Source organism: Triticum aestivum, chromosome 4B (assembly GCF_018294505.1).
Source record: "Triticum aestivum cultivar Chinese Spring chromosome 4B, IWGSC CS RefSeq v2.1, whole genome shotgun sequence".
Lineage (NCBI taxonomy): Eukaryota > Viridiplantae > Streptophyta > Magnoliopsida > Poales > Poaceae > Triticum > Triticum aestivum.
The window spans coordinates 284292079-284308085 of record NC_057804.1 but is presented as its reverse complement, the minus strand read 5'-3'; the positions used below and the strand labels follow the sequence as shown (position 1 = coordinate 284308085).

Below are 16007 nucleotides of genomic sequence, written 5' to 3'. Positions count from 1 at the left end.
AACTAACAACGCTATAAGAGGGGCTGAGCAAAGCGGTAACATAGCCAAGCAACGGTTTTCTATGAAGGGTGAAAAGGTTAGAGGCCGACATGGCAATTTGGGAGGCTTGATAAGCAAGAGATAGGTAGCGTCGCATAGCAATAGAACGAAGCAACTAGCATAGCAATGATAGTAATGAGATCGAAGGTGATGGTCATCTTGCCTGAAATCCTGCAAGGAAGAAGAACGAGTCCATGAAGAAGACGAACGGACGAAGACGAACCAAGCGTAGACAAACAAATCCTCACGATCGCAACGAAACAGGAACTATCGAGAAGAAGCACACAACATGGTAAACACACCACAGATATACATGACATGATGCTCAACCAAGTATGATGCAAGACAAGACTACATCAAGCTACTCATGGCAAGAGATGACGCAAACAAGAACAACACATCAAAGCAAGGTTAAATGAGGCCGGAAACAACATATAACAATTCCGGTAAGTCCTCATATGCAAATTAAGAAATTGGTCTAGATATGATTAGAAAACAATGTTTAAGTTGTTAAACAGCAAGTTAAGATGCACCAAGATGATCTACACGAAATTCTAGTCTAGTTACATATAAAGTTCATTTAGTTCGGAGCTACGGCCTAGAAGATATGAGCAAAACAAGTTAAACATGGCATTGATGCAAAATGCATACAAACATCAAGCAAACACTCTCAAAACATGGATGCAACATGATAATATGAAACTTCATGCAAAATCAAGCAAGTTTCATATAAAGCACACTCAAAACGGAGCAACGGTTCAACACATACACATGAAACAAGTTTAAAGGACAAGCTGTCCAAAACAGCAACTAGGCATCTAGCATGCATCAAAACAATATGCTATGGAATCTCGACATAAGAACAAAAGGCATGGGCGTGATTTACAGGTAGAGCATGACAAAACATGAACACTGAACTATCTCCAGGAATCACTAGAACATGCTCAAAAGGACATGGAAAGATTGCAAATAATAACAGTTTCAGACTTAGCAGAAAATAACATCAGGTTGCAATGTTTGGAGCTATCAAACAACATGTTATAGGAACTTAACATGAAAAAAAAGGCATGGCATGCTAATACTAAAGCCAAAGAACAAAACTCCCTTACTGAACTTATTCCAAAGATCAACAGAAAATATGGTAGGATCCATGCAAACATGGCAAATGATATGACAGATTCAGACATGGCAGGAACAACAATAAGTAGGCATGTTGGTGAGCTTGTACCACTCACCATAGAGCATTACATGGAATGAAAATCTGACCAACAGTAAGATTACACGTTTATGTAGCTAAGCATGGCAAGATAAAATTTATAGGGTGCATGGAGCACTAGCAAAGCACATGGCAAAACTGAACTCAATGCTAACAGGCTGAGAGCAACATTATTTAGCATTTTGAGAGCAAGATTGCAACAAGCTAAAGAAGGCTATAAATGCAACCAAAGGCATGGCTGGATTGAGCATGACATGTATAACAAAACATCATTAGTTAATATCTCCATATTATGCATAGAATGACTTGTGGTAGCAGGTTTACATAACATCAAGATATAGCAGATTCAGCCTAGCAAAACAGTAACAGCAAGTACCCTACTTCACGAGCTCGATGCACTCAGTTCAAGACCACAAAAAATACATGGAATGCACCACTGTAACGATGGCATGATGTAGCTCAAAACACATGTAGACATATAGCTCATAGGACACACACACAAAATGCAATGAAAAAGACAAATCAACAAGTTCTGTTAACAGACAGCAGTTAACATCATATAGCACTCTTTGCAACGATGATTTGGGCATCAAGATGGACTCAAACAAACATGGCACAATGGAACAAAATAAAGAGCATCTCACAATGAACATTTTGATATATTAGACGCACAAAACAGTGCAGTATGCAACAAGTTATTATCCAATGAACATGGCACCAGAATGCAATATTTTCGGGACTTGGCAGAAAATTCGAGGGGGGGGGAAGTCAACCTGCAGATCTGGATCTGGATCGGGTTACGAGGATGTCCGGGGCTTCGCCGGAGAGGACGGAGACAGTGGCCGGCGAGCTCGGGGTCACCGGATCTGGCCCTCCCGCGGCCGGATCTGGCCGGGGGCGGAGGAGAGGAGGCGCGGGGCAAGGGGCGGCGGCCGGCGCGGAAGCCGAGGCGGCGGCGAGCGAAGCCGGCAGCGGCGCGGGGGCGGCAGGCGGCGGCGCGCGGGGGTGGCAGGAGGCGCCGGCGGTCGGTGCAGAGGTGGGGTCGGCGAGGAGGCGACGCGCCGGCGAGGTGGCGGCTGAGCGCGCCAGCGAGGCGGCGGCGGAGGCGCCGACGGGGTCCGGTGGCCAGAGACGGGCGCGGGCGGCGGAGGACGCGCGGGCCGTGCGGGGCGGCGGAGTCGGGCTCGCGGGCCGGCGATGGCAGGCGGCGGGGATCGCCAAGTAGCGCGCTGGGATTCGTCGGGCGGCGGCAGCGGATGTGTCCGGCCGTCGCGGATGCATCTGGTGGCGGCGGAGGGCGACTTTTTTTAGGGTTAGGGTGGATTTGATCCGGAATTTCGGGGGAGAGGGCCCATTTATAGGTAGAGGGAGTTAGGAGAGTCCAAATGAGGTGTGGTTTTCGTCCACACGATCGTGATCGAGCGTCCGAGAGCATGGAGGGGTTTGGATGGGTTATTGGACCACTTTGGAGGGGTGTTGGGCTGCACACAAAAGAGGCCTTTACGGTTCCCCAGTTAACCGTTGGAGTATCAAACGGACTCCAAATGGCACGAAACTTGACAGGCGGTCTACCGGTGGTGTACCAAGGCCGCTTGGCAAATCACGGTCCATTCCGAGAATGTTTAACACCCGCTCACAATTAGAGACAAAAGGAGACGCAGGAGGACATAGGAGTGTCGGATTGCAAAACGGACAGCGGAGAGAACCGGAAGGACCCGAACGGATGCAAGTTTTGAAAAACATGAGGATGCAATGCAGATGATGACATGGCAAAATGCAACCACAAGCAAATGACATGGCAACAACGACGAATAGCTGGAAGACACCTGGCGCATCGGATCCGGGGCGTTACACTAACATATGTGACTTTGTCGCCGACCATCTCTAGATGAAGCTTTCTTGTTTTTTGTGTGATCTTGCATCTGTCTCATGCATATTTGTTTCCCCTTTTCAAAAAAAACTTCATCTAGTTTTCTTTCTTTTCTGTTTGTTCTACATTGCCTGCATTCAATTCATTGCAAATCCTTCAGTTAATTCCTTGCAAATCATTGTGAGATCTTACTTGTCTAGTGAGCTAAGGTGACTAGTGTTTTCTCTATAATGAACTCGGTCACACCGGTCTCTTATTTTCGGTCTAACCGAATTCATTTGGTGCAACCGAAGCATACCACTCGGTGCCACCGATATCACTACAGGAAAAACATTTTGCCATTTATTCCTGCATTACTTTTGATCCAGCTCCACTCAATGAATCTTGTCCTCTATAAGCATCACATTTACCTTAGTGCTTTGTGCTGTGACTCATGGATCAAACCCATTCACGACACATTCCAGAAGGCCCTTTTTAAAAATTGATGTCAAAGGGGGAGAGAGAGGTCACATCAAAGCTTAATCATATCTCTAGGGGGAGAGAATACTCAAGGGGAGAGTAATCTTCAAGGATCCCAGATGCTTGGTGTTCAAGAGGAGAGATGCCACATGTCTTCTTGAGGGGAAAGACATGTTCATATGTGTTTATTTGCATTAGCTCTGTTCATTTGTTTCTTTGAGCTCTGATTTTCTGTTCCCTATCTTCTCCCAATATCCCATGCTAGATTCAGGGGGAGCAAGACATCTAAGGGAAAGAAACTCTTTAAATTCATTGCACATCTTTACCTTTGGGTACATGTCTATATCAAATGTGGTACTTAGTAATCACTCTACATATCATCCCAGTCTTGGTACTCTGGTGGTTTCCTTCTGTTTGCTCTGGCTAGTAGGTGCATCTGTGTTATCTAACCTTATTTTCACAGGTTCATTCCATCCTAAGCCAACTCAAGACCACAAGGTAAGTATATGCATCACAATCATGTGTATGAGGAATTCTTGCTAATGTACATACTCTTTGCAAGAGGGAATCATGAGCATGAAGGTTCACTTCCCATACTCACATCTTTTGCACTGATGCATATAGCCAAGATACATGTAACACATTGCCTACTCTGTCATGGTTATGCTCTCACATGCTTCTATATTCCATATTCACATGGTTGCATACATGTACGGGGAGCCTATGGTTGTTACATGTCTTTCCAAAGCTTTACTTGTTATTCTCTATATCTTTATATAAAGCTTTGATGTATGTTGTCGTCACTTACCAAAAGGGGGAGATTGAAAGCACAAGTGCTCCCTGGGTGATTTTGGTAATTAATGTCAACAGATCTCTTGTTGGACTAACACTTTTACCTAGTATGTTTCAGACAAGTTCAACAAATGAAGTGGCATGGACTAAAGGATGTGGAACCCCTTCAAGATGCTAAGGACGAACGATTGGCTCAAGCTCCAAGATCAAGACTCTACATTTTCTATTATAGTGATCCAAGATCACATTGAGTCTATAGGAAAAGCCAGTACTATCAAGAGGGGATGAGGTCTTGCTTAATGGCTTGCTTGCTCAAAATGCTTAGTGATATGCTCCAAAGCCCTCAACTACTTTCTCACATCCACATATGTCCTAAACCAAAAATCAAACTCGGCCCCACCGACTCTTTCCATCCGGCGCCACCGAGTTCAGATGTCTTAGCCACTGCCACAAACCCTAGGAAAATCGGTCTCACCAATAGGGATCTCGGTCTCACCGAGATGGGATTGTAATCTCTCTGTGTATGTCCGTAAGGAATTAGAGAGAGTGTTCTACATGAAAAAGTAGCGTCTCATCGATATATTTCCAACGGCGTATGATTTGAATTATTCCGACCAGCCGTTCGTAAAAATTTCGCGAAAAAACAGCCGCTGCCTCTCGAAGTCAGCCGCACAATTTTCAAAATTAACTAAAAACCGTAAGGAATCTCAAAACCATTTCAACATATGAAAGTTGCGCCTTCTCCGTAGCTTTCCAACGGCGTATCATACATCTCGTTTTGACAAACCGTTAGAAAATTGGAGCAAAAACAGTACCGAAAATTTCGAAAAATTTGAAAAACAGAGTTCCACGATTTAGTAAATTTGAAACTGCTCTTAAACCGTAACGAATTAGAGAAACATTTATATATTAAAAAGATGCGCCTCGATGATATCTGTCCAACGGCGTATCATTTGCTTCATTCCGACGAGCGGTTTAGGAAAAAACGCTTGCTGCCACTCGTCATGGGACGCGCAAATTTCAAAACTGCTCTTAAACCTTGTGGAATCTCGAAAAGTGTTCAATATGTCAAAGTTGCGCCTAATCCATAGCTTTTCAATGGTATATTACACCCCTCATTCCGATGAACGGTTAAAATATTAGAGCGAAAACAGTACTGAAAAAACACCGCGTGCAATTTTTTTCGACACGAAGTTCACTAGTCTCTATTGCAGTGCTCGTCGTCAAAATGATGCAGTGCGCTTCTATTGAGCGTGCAGTGCCGAAGTGGTGTGCAGAATAGTTATTCTGCTGATATTAGCAGAATAGACCGTCTATATAGGGAAAAGCATGATATATATATATATATATATATATATATATATATATATATATATAGGGAAAAGCATGGCTAATGTGTTTCTTATCAGAGGTTGCTATCTGAGCCACATGCAAGCATTGGGATCTGGTCCACCCCCTTTCCCTCTTTGCATTTTTTGCCATTTTTGATGTTTAAACTTTATTTCCTCTTTGGGCTCAAGTTGGACCACATGCACATGTGCATAAGCCATAGGCCCAGCTTTGTAGGTTGTCACGACCTGCACGCTGCAGCCCTCGGGGCGTGTGCGTAAGGTTCTGAGCCCACGAAAGGTGCTCTTCCCTCCATTCGGTTCTACGCCCAGTAAAGGTTTTGAGTTTTTTTTTCTTGTTCGTTCGTCTCCTTTTCTGGAGTATATATGTGGGTGGGTTGTTTGCGTCACAAACCGGATGGCCCTGTAAGACTGGAACACGACGGCCCGTCAATAGCAACTACATGGCGATGGGGTCAAAACCTTACTGCATACTCTAATGGGCCGGTATAATTGAAAGTTGATGGCCAACTCCTTGTCATGCTGTGCTATAAGAAACACAGGTTATCACCGGTGTCCACCTTCAACACTCCAGATCTGGGGTTGCCAGCGGTGTCCACCTTCAACCGCTCCAGCGCAATGCGGGGGGCCATCTCCTCCACGTAGTCGAGGTTGGAGCCGGAGTCGCTGGCGGAGCTGGACATTGGAATGGATGGGATTGGAATCGGAGAGGGAGAGGAGAGGACCGAGAATGAGAGAGTGAGCCAGGGTTCAGACCGGGGCACACGGATTGGGGTTTATATGGGACAACTGTGGAGTCAACGGTGGGCCAAGCCTCTTAGACGGGCGCACCCGGGCATGCCCGGGCCACCCATATCCGCTCTAGATTTGGGCTGGATATGAGGGGAACCGTTCATCCCAGACGTTTGTCCGCGGTTTTAGAAGTCCGGTTGGGTTGTTGTTTTTTAACCGGTCAGTGACCAGGCGGCCTGCCCGAGCGTTTCAAGACGGGTATGGCTGTAGATATTCTCAGAGCATCTACAGCTACATATGGCAAATCCGCACCCTCAAACCCCCACGGACGTGCCCAGGCGCGTCTGCGGGCAGTGACCGGGCACATCTCAAATTTCATTTGTTGCATTCGGACATCTCATACTCGATTCTTATATCCATACAAAGACATGGAAAAGAAAATAGAACCTACGTACTACGTCGATCCTAGCTAATCCTTGTCGGAGATCACAACGATCTCCATGCTCGGCTCCGGCAGTATGGGCGACAGCTGCAGTTCCGGCTCCTCCGCTTTGGCCTCATCCACCTCAATCTCAGCGTCGAGCTTGGCAAAGAGCGCATCGGTCTCCGCCTGCTCCCGCAGGGGGAACGGCTGGTTCGCCTCCACATAGGCCTCATCTTGGATGGACCCCAGGATGGCCTGCTGCTTGGCCATCTCGTCGTACTGGGCGACGGTGAACTCCACCTCCGCCTGCTCCATGTTGAAGGCGACACCTGCTGGTCCGACTCCTCCACCTTCATTGGGGCCATCTCCTCCTCCTGCTCCTCCTCCGCCGCCTCCGGCGAGTCCGGAGGTAGCTCGACAGCGATGCGGGCGGCACGCATGGCTTCGCTTGCCCGGATCTGCTGCTGGATCTCGTAGGGGCGCTCCAGCGTCAGCATGGCATAGTAGGTGATCTTGCTCCGGACCATGGTGGAGTGCCGGAGCATGGGTAGAGTGCCGGAGAGGGAGAGGGATGAGGTGGAAGGGCTCGGACTGGCACCGCGGAGAGGGGGAGGGGGATGGGTTAGGGTTGTGGGACGCCAGCCGACTTAAATAGCCGGATGTCGTCTTGGGGGGTGAGCTGGAGCGGCGCCCGGCGGTGTTCCCACCACGCCGACAGACACGGCATCCGTCGTACCGCCAGGTTTCCGGGTGTTTCCGTGTGGGTCCACGCCATCAGGCCGATTAGGCGGGCGTGCACGGGCATGCCTGGGGCCCCATATCTGCCCCATATATATTTGGGCTGGATATGGGGAGTGCCGGTCAGCCCAGGCATTTGAGGGCCATTTGAGAGGCCCGTGTGGGTCAAAAAATCGTGACCGGGTAGTGACCGGGCGGCCTGCCCTCGCGTTTGCGACGGGTTTAAGGGGTCTGGTTGTAGATGCTCTAAGAGCACTTATGTATGCATGGTGGTGCCCAGAACTGTGACATGGCCGCCAAAGATTCCTGGCAACATTATTCATGTCTAGTTCAATAATATTGTGTTGTAATTTTTAAGCACTGCTGGTACAAACTATAAATTCACTTCGACTTAAGTTCTATTCTACTACAATCTTGTGTGTGAACAATGGTGATTAACTTGTGACCCGTTTATTTTGTTCCCTATGTCTAGAGAACAATCATTTTTTTTATTTCTTTGCCTTTGTCGTATACATCGGTGAACGGACAATTGCAAACATAGGCCACAACACTTGACGTGGTTAAGCTCACTTGAGAGGAAAAAACGATAATCAACCGACATTAGTAATTCACATCATGCAAGACATACCCCTCACGGTGTTCTTGTATCGCCGTATCGTCATAATAACACGGGAACCTTCATTTGCCATTCCACAAACCCTACACTCGTATGAGTGCACTCTTTGTAATTGGACCGGGCACCCTTTTCTGCCATGAACGTTGTACCCTCCAGAGTAGCACCTTGTTTTCTCATGTGATCCTCTCTCTCCCCCCCTCTCTCACCTTTTTTGTGTGTCTATAGGCACCAAGACTTGACATGTTTAAGCTCACTTAAGAGGAAACAAAAATATTGAACAAACAATTGTATTTGAAAACATGCAAGTCACACCCCTCACGGTGTCCTTGCATCGACGTATTGTCATAATGACAGGAGAACCTTCATTTTCCATTACACAAACCCTACACACTAGTATGAGTGCACTCTTTTCAATTGGACCGGGCACCATTATCTTCCATGAACGTTGTACCTAGCAGAGTAGCACCTTGATTCCTCCGGTGATACATATCTCTCTCTCTCACTCACTCACTCACTCACACACACACACCTCTTTTGTGTGACTATCGGTGCTAACATTTCACGTGGTTAAGGTCATTTAAGAGGAAACAACCATAAATGAATGGGCAATTTAATTTGAAAATATGCAAGTCACCCCCCTCATGGTGTTCTTTTATCGATGTATCGTCATAATGACAGGAGAACCTACATTTTCCATTAATTACACAAACCCTACACACTCGGATGAGTGCACTCTTTATAACTGGACCAGGTACCTTTCCCTTCAATGAACGTTGTACATAGCGGAGTAGCACCCTGATCCCTTTGGTGATCCCAATCTCTATCTCTCTCTCTCCCTCTCTCACTCATCTTTTTGTGTGACTATAGGCACCAACACTTGACGTGGTTAAGGTCACTTAAGAGAACAATAATGAACGGACAATTGTAGTTGAAAACATGCAAGTCACACCCCTCATGATGTTCTTGTATCGTTGTATCATCATAATGACACGGGAACCTTCATCTTCCATTGCACAAACCTTTCACACTAGTATAAGAGAACTCTTTCTAATCGGATTGCATCGTACTAGCACCATGTTTCCCTCGGTGATACGGCCCCTCTCTCTCACACACCTTTTTTATCTGTTTAGGTGCCAAACACCTAGACATGCATGTTTAAGCTTTCTTAAGAGGAATAGACACTAATGAACGCACAATTGTTATTGTAAACATGCAAGTGGCACCCCTCATGGTGTTCTAGTATCGATGTATCATCATAAAGAGGAAACAACAATAATGGATGGACAATTGTAATTGAAAACATGCGAGTGACACCCCTCATAGTGTTCTTGTATCGACGTATCGTCATAAAGACACGGGAAACTTCATTTTATATAGCACAAAACCTACACACTCGTATGAGTGCACTGTTTTTAATTGGACCGGGCACCTTTTTTTGCATGAACGGTGTACCCATCGGAGCAGCACCCTGCTTTATCTGGTGCTCTCTCTCTCTCTCTCTCACACACACACACACTCCCACATTTTGTGTGTGTTTATAGGTGCCAACACTTGACGCATTTAAGCTCACTTAAGAGAAAACAACAATAATGAATGGACAATTTTGATTGAAAAAATGCAAGTCACACCCCTCCTGGTGTTTTTGTATTGTCGTATCATCGTAATGACACGGGAACCTTCATTTTCCATGGCACAAACCCTACAGACTCGTATGAGTGCACTCTTTTTAATTGGTTTGGGAACCTTTTACTACCATGAACGTTGTACACATCGGAGTAGCACCCTGAATCCTTTTTCTACCATCGTCGTATCAATGTACCGTCATAATGACAGGAAAACCTTCATTTTCCATTACACAAACCCTATGCACTCCTATGAGTGCACTCTTTTTAATTGGACTGGACACCTTTCTCTTTCATGAACGTTGTACCTATCGGAGTAGCACCCTGATTCATCAGGTGATCCCGATCTCTCTCTCTCTCTCTCTCTCTCTCACACACACACACACACACACACACACACACACACACCTTTTTTGTGTGACTACAGGCGCCAACACTTGACGTGGTTAAGTTCACGAGGGAATAACAAGAATGAACGGACATTTGTAATTGAAAACATGCAAGCCACACCCTTCATGGTGTTCTTGTATCGATGTACCGTCACCATGAGAGGAGAACCTTCATTATCCATTACACAAACCCTACATACTCGTATGTAAACATAAGATGGTCCACAGAGCCCCCGTTCCCCGTGTCGCCTACCCCACGGGCGACCCGGGTGGGACCCTCACCACCGGGCAAACTCCCTCCTTGCCAGATTTCCTTCCCCTCGCTGCTACCAGCAGGCGCCGCCGGGCAAAGCCCATGCAGCATCGGCAGCGGGGGGGGGGGGCACTCCAGTTCTCCCTCTCACGGTGCTCAGGTGTTGCGGGGCATCCGCCGTGGGAGCGCGTGGTCGCCGTGGCGAGCTTGCACTGGGGCTGCGTGGCGAGCGTGTACGCCGCACGGGAGCGCATGCATAGGCATGGGGATCTGGCTCTCATGGCGCGGCGGCAGCTGGCAGATCGGATCTCGGGGTGGCAACCTCGATTGGTGGCGCGCGGTGCAGCCTGCCTGGCGGACGACACCCGTAGGTGCAGATGGGGGGCCTTCCACGACTGTGTGGGCGACGTGGAGGTGGCGGCGCTGCAGCAGCTCCTCGATGGCCGACCGGAGTTCCATGGGAGGCGTCATCTCCGACTCGATTCCGGTTCGTGCTGGCCACGGTACTTAGTGATCACGGTCGACGCCAGTACTGCTTGGAAGGATCTGGCGGGTGGGCAAGGATCCGGGGGAAACTCCAGGCCGGCGTGGCGGCCGCGCCAAAGTCGACGTCCTCGGCGCAGATTCCCTTCCTAGAGGCTTCGGTGTGGATCCTACGCCCCCACCTCTGCCATGGGCGTAGGCGAAAGCCTCTGTTCCTCTGTTTGGGCGATGATGGCACTTTGGTGATGTGTTCCTTCCTGAAGGCATCGGCCGGGGACTGCTCAGGGTGGTGGGGTTGTTGGTAGTTCGGAGTCGACGCGAGATGGCATGTAGATGGAGCAGTATGGCATCAACCATATCGTCGACGGTGGGTCTCGGCGGCATGGCGCAGTGGGGACTCGGCGTCCTATGGGCGGAGATGGACTCACGCAGGAGGAGGAAGCTGTCTGGCGTCATGGTGGCGTTGATGGCAGAGAGATCTGGCAAGGTCGGTGCATCAGTTTTGCTCTGAGGATGGACCGATGGAAGATGGAGGTGACGGTCCTTGCAGCGTGCGGTGCTCACTGGGAGTGTGGCGGACCGGTGTGTGACCCAATCCAAGTAGTGGCTTGGATGGGACACCTGGCTTTAGATGTTAGTCTTTGGTGCGATGTTTGTTTGGTATTAGGCGCGGACATTCGACACACGTTCATCAAGAGGATTGGAGTAGCAACAGCGTTGCCAAGATGGTGGCTTCAGGCTTATTGATATATCATCTTATAGGTCTTTGTGAATAATTAATAATATGGCTGCATGCAACGGCCAGACGCAGAGGCCGGGGATACATCCTCATTTTCTTAAAAAACATACTCATATGAGTGCACTCTTTTTAATTAGACCGGACACCTTTCTCTTTCATGAATGTTGTACCATGGGAGTAGCACCTTGCATTATCCGAAGTTTCCGATCTCTCTCTCTACCTCTATCTCTCTCTCTTTTGGGTGTTCTATAGGTTCCAACACGAATGATACTAACACATAATGTCAAAGGTGTCTGCAGCAGAAAAATAAATTGCCATAAAAATGTTAATACAATGAAATTTTAGTTAAATTTTTTGTTAGGGGCGAATAGGATTTGTTTCTTTTGTCAAAAAGATTAAGATAATACGTATCCCCGTGTGTGCGACGCTGCATGTTTTGTCCACACCTTGTTGTGTGCATGCTCCATGTTTTCTGCCGGCAAAGACATCCTGGCAAGCAACCGGTCCGTCAGCTGCACGCTGCAATCGGATGCAGTGTCCACAAGTTAGAACGTGCCACACGAAAAAAAGTCAAAGAAAGAAAACATTCCAAAAAAAGTCAAAGAAACAAAACATCCACACTCGTGACCACGGTCTGCAGGCCATTCAGAGATAAGGACAGCCGTGCTGGCCGGACGTGAACAGCCCCGTGACCATACCATCTTCCCTGGTAACCCCCACCCAACACAGACTCATAGTTCCCCTTCATCTCAATCTTCACAGCCAGCGTCCGTTAGCAAAAATGGAGGAGAACGACGGTGCAGCGCACCCCGATGGTGGACACAGGTGAGTTACTCATGCGCACGCCCGTTAATGTCCTTCTTCATTGTCTCTTCGAATCATGTAACAATTTCCTTGCCGTATTTTCAGCGATAGATCCAGTGATAGGTGAAGTCCCCGTGGATTATATCCTTTCCACAAACACGAGTTAGATACCCTCGTTTCAAAACCCAATCGACATTGATCTGGTCAAAGAAGAGAATGACAGCAAACCAGCAGAAGACCCCGTGCTGCCGATGCTACCGGCCACTGGATGGATAAGACGTTAGAGGTAACCCTCTCAATACAAGAATATGCAGCGATTTACATATCGGTTTTCGCTCTGATTTCCTTCATCCTAATCACGACTATATATAAAAGAACTAGTATGATGCTACAGATTTGTACTGAAGTCATAACATTAACAAGACAGATGGTCATTATTCAAGCGTCCTTCTCTGTAGCAGTATCTTTGGTAGTCACACAGAAAACTAATAGAGCTGGCCTATTTCTTACTTTCTTTGGCGTACAGAAACAGATAGGGTAATCCTTTTCGGGCACCAGTGGAAGGACATCAGAGTGCGATAGAGCGTGCAATTGAAGAAGCAACAAAACTTAGTAAAAGTTGTTTTTGAACCAACTGTTGGCATGGTGTTCAATTCTGAACAAGAGGCTTATCAGTTTTACAACGCATATTCATGGGAGATTGGATTCGGCATCAGGCGGGGAAACAAATACGTCAATGATCAGAATTGCAAATCAAAGCAAGACATTCTCTGTTTCTGCAAGGTTAGCACCAATTTCGAATTCCTCTTAATCAGGTCAACAAAATATATTTCCTTGCTAAGCCATGCTCATTTGTCATCTTTATGCAGGGCAAGGAAACCAATGTGTTACCTCCTGAACCTAAGAGATCTAAGGGGAGGCCAAAAACAAAACGATTGAGATCTGCTATAGAGATAGCTGTTGAGAAGAATAAAAGGAAGTGCTCTATATGTGGGTCTGACACCCATGCCACTAAATCATGCCCGTGTATTGGAAGTTGGAGCAGCTGACCCAATGGATTCATACACTCCGGACATGGTGTATGGCGGGGAAGCGCAGACTCTTCAAGAGGAAGATACTACACTTCAAGATGTCGTTGACACCGCAGGGGAAATTGAGCATACACCAAGGCCAAGCAAGACAAGAAAAACAACCCCCCGGTGAACCCAAATCACCGTCTGCTACACAAAGCTGCAAGAACTGTGGGGTACCCGGCCACTACAAGAGCACATGCCCAACATATGATGGTCCCAAGAAGCCACCTAAAGAGGTTACATGCACAAAATGTAAGCTCGGAGGTCACTACGAAACAACATGCGGGGGGCAAACAACATACAAGTGCAAGAAATGAGTTTGTCATCGGCATGCACGTCACTTCATCGAGAGGTAGAATCAGGGGGCGACATGTGCTTTGTCAAGTTATGCACTTTCTTATTGTCTGTTATCATTCAGAACTAATTATTTTTCTTCTCGACTCGTAATGCTATCTAATTAATGTTCGTTCTTAGGAACTATTTAGCGGGAATTAAGCTTTTTTACCATGTACTTTTTTCAGTGGGATATTTGTAATGCGAGATTTCTTGACTGGATGATGTATACCATTTTAATCATGATTTTTTTTAGATGTGCAAAAATATGTACTAACCCATTAATAAGCACAATCAATGCCAAACACTTCCTCCGTTGTAGTGTCCGCCCCATTTCCCTACGAAAATAGCAAACAAACAACCATTTGCGTTGTTTTATTTTGATATTACGAGAAAAGATCTGTCTATTCATTGACAGTGAAGGCAGTTAAAAGAATACGAGAAGTGAACGTTACATCCATGTGCATAGATCACAAAGTGACTGCTATGACGACTTGAGCTAGCAGAAGGCGTGCCGCTGGGATTGCCCTCCACACGCCCTGCGACGAGGCTAGATGGACCGCCGGGATGGCGGCTAGTACATTATTCTATCATTACAGAGTTGTCGGCTCCTTGTCTTCATAAGCAAGAAGCAAAGTCGCTTAACATAAATGATCAAAATAGGAAGGACAGACTGAATCCCAATTCATGGTGAACCGGAAACGGTTTTCGTGCCATGACAGAAAGGAGCACTAGCCGTTGAATGGGCACTTGAAGTGATGTTTGTTGATGGTGGTGAAGAGATTCCCAATGGCGACATGAGCTCCGATGACAGCCCTACGCCGAACAGGAGGTCAGATGTGCTGACATTGACGGCAATAGATGGTCACATAAATAGGCACGTATCGAAGTTGATCTTCGTCGGCACCATTTCAGACCTTTTTAGAGAAAATGATGCGCTGTTTTCAAGTTCTCTGTTAGCAACGAAGGGGTCAGATAACAAAACAAAAAATATATCAGTAAGTAGATTAGTGGATCTCTGTGGCTCTTGTGTCAACTACATTATCCTAGGCCGATAGAAGACCCGAAGCACAGAGTCAAACAGAGAGTTGCCGCTACTATGCACTGAAATACAGTGCTCTGTAACAAAGAAGCAGCCTCTCGCCGATCCCTATCTGCATGACGTAGTCTAGCCTGAATAGACATCAGAGAATCAATTATGAAACATCCATACTGGGTTTAACATGTCGAATGTGAAATAAATTTACGCACACTCACCTGCTTTCTCAGATCCAAGTGAACGAAGATGCAAGAAAGGAAGTGGTGCGTGATGTCGTTGTAGTTAGTAGCAATCCTGAAATATCATTTTCATTACACACGAGCAGCTGAATGATCTACATTTTGAGTGAATTACCGCCTAAGTGGTCACAGGTTACTAAAAGAACCGTACCTGACGGGGTATACGCGTATGTGCACGCCATGAGTACCACCCCGGATACCACCATTCAAAACAATATATTCACCATCTCTGAGATTGGGAAAAGTAAACAACAAATCATGTAAATGTGCCATCGATGATAATAGCAAGAACAAAAACTGCAGTCAGTCAAAAAAATTACTTAGCAGTGTCCATCGAACGCAGGAACTCCGACTCCACTGTCCTGAAAAGCAACATTTTTTTACCAGATCAGACCAAGGAAGCTACTATCTTTTGACATAGAAAAAATATAGTTCAAGGGAATACCATATCCTGGCCTTAACCCTGCCAGTACCGTCGTCGAAGTCAAAGATAATTTCGCTGTCCAAGTCACGACGATTCTGCATCACACCAACAAAACGCCCCTTCATTAAGAAACGACATCGTTATACATTTACGACGGGCGTTTGGTTCGACAGTTTTCCTCCGTCTCCCGATTACACCGCTTAGGCTGGTCATAATGGGCAAGAACATAAGCTAGTAACTTACACACTTTTCTAAACTATGTTACTACCTTCATAGTGGGTAGGAACATCTATATAGTGTCATGCAACAATATATTTATTAGGTTATAGACTCATTGTTTTTTGGAGTGTGTGATGTTCCGGTAACTTAGCTAG

The 16007-nt window shown here is 46.6% G+C and overlaps 2 long non-coding RNA genes across 2 annotated transcripts; one reads left to right on the top strand and one right to left on the bottom strand.

The window, feature by feature from the left end:
- The first annotated feature begins 12396 nt into the window (after positions 1–12396).
- LOC123094776 (uncharacterized) lies at positions 12397–14289 on the top strand. Its single transcript, XR_006445966.1, has 4 exons — positions 12397–12546; positions 12631–12811; positions 13052–13308; positions 13395–14289. It is a non-coding gene; the product is annotated as an uncharacterized lncRNA (long non-coding RNA).
- Positions 14290–14379: 90 nt separating this feature from the next.
- Positions 14380–15422, bottom strand: LOC123094775 (uncharacterized). The gene is made up of 3 exons (XR_006445965.1): positions 15361–15422; positions 15189–15264; positions 14380–15104 (listed from the first exon to the last, which is right to left on the bottom strand). It is a non-coding gene; the product is annotated as an uncharacterized lncRNA (long non-coding RNA).
- Between the last annotated feature and the right edge of the window lie 585 nt (positions 15423–16007).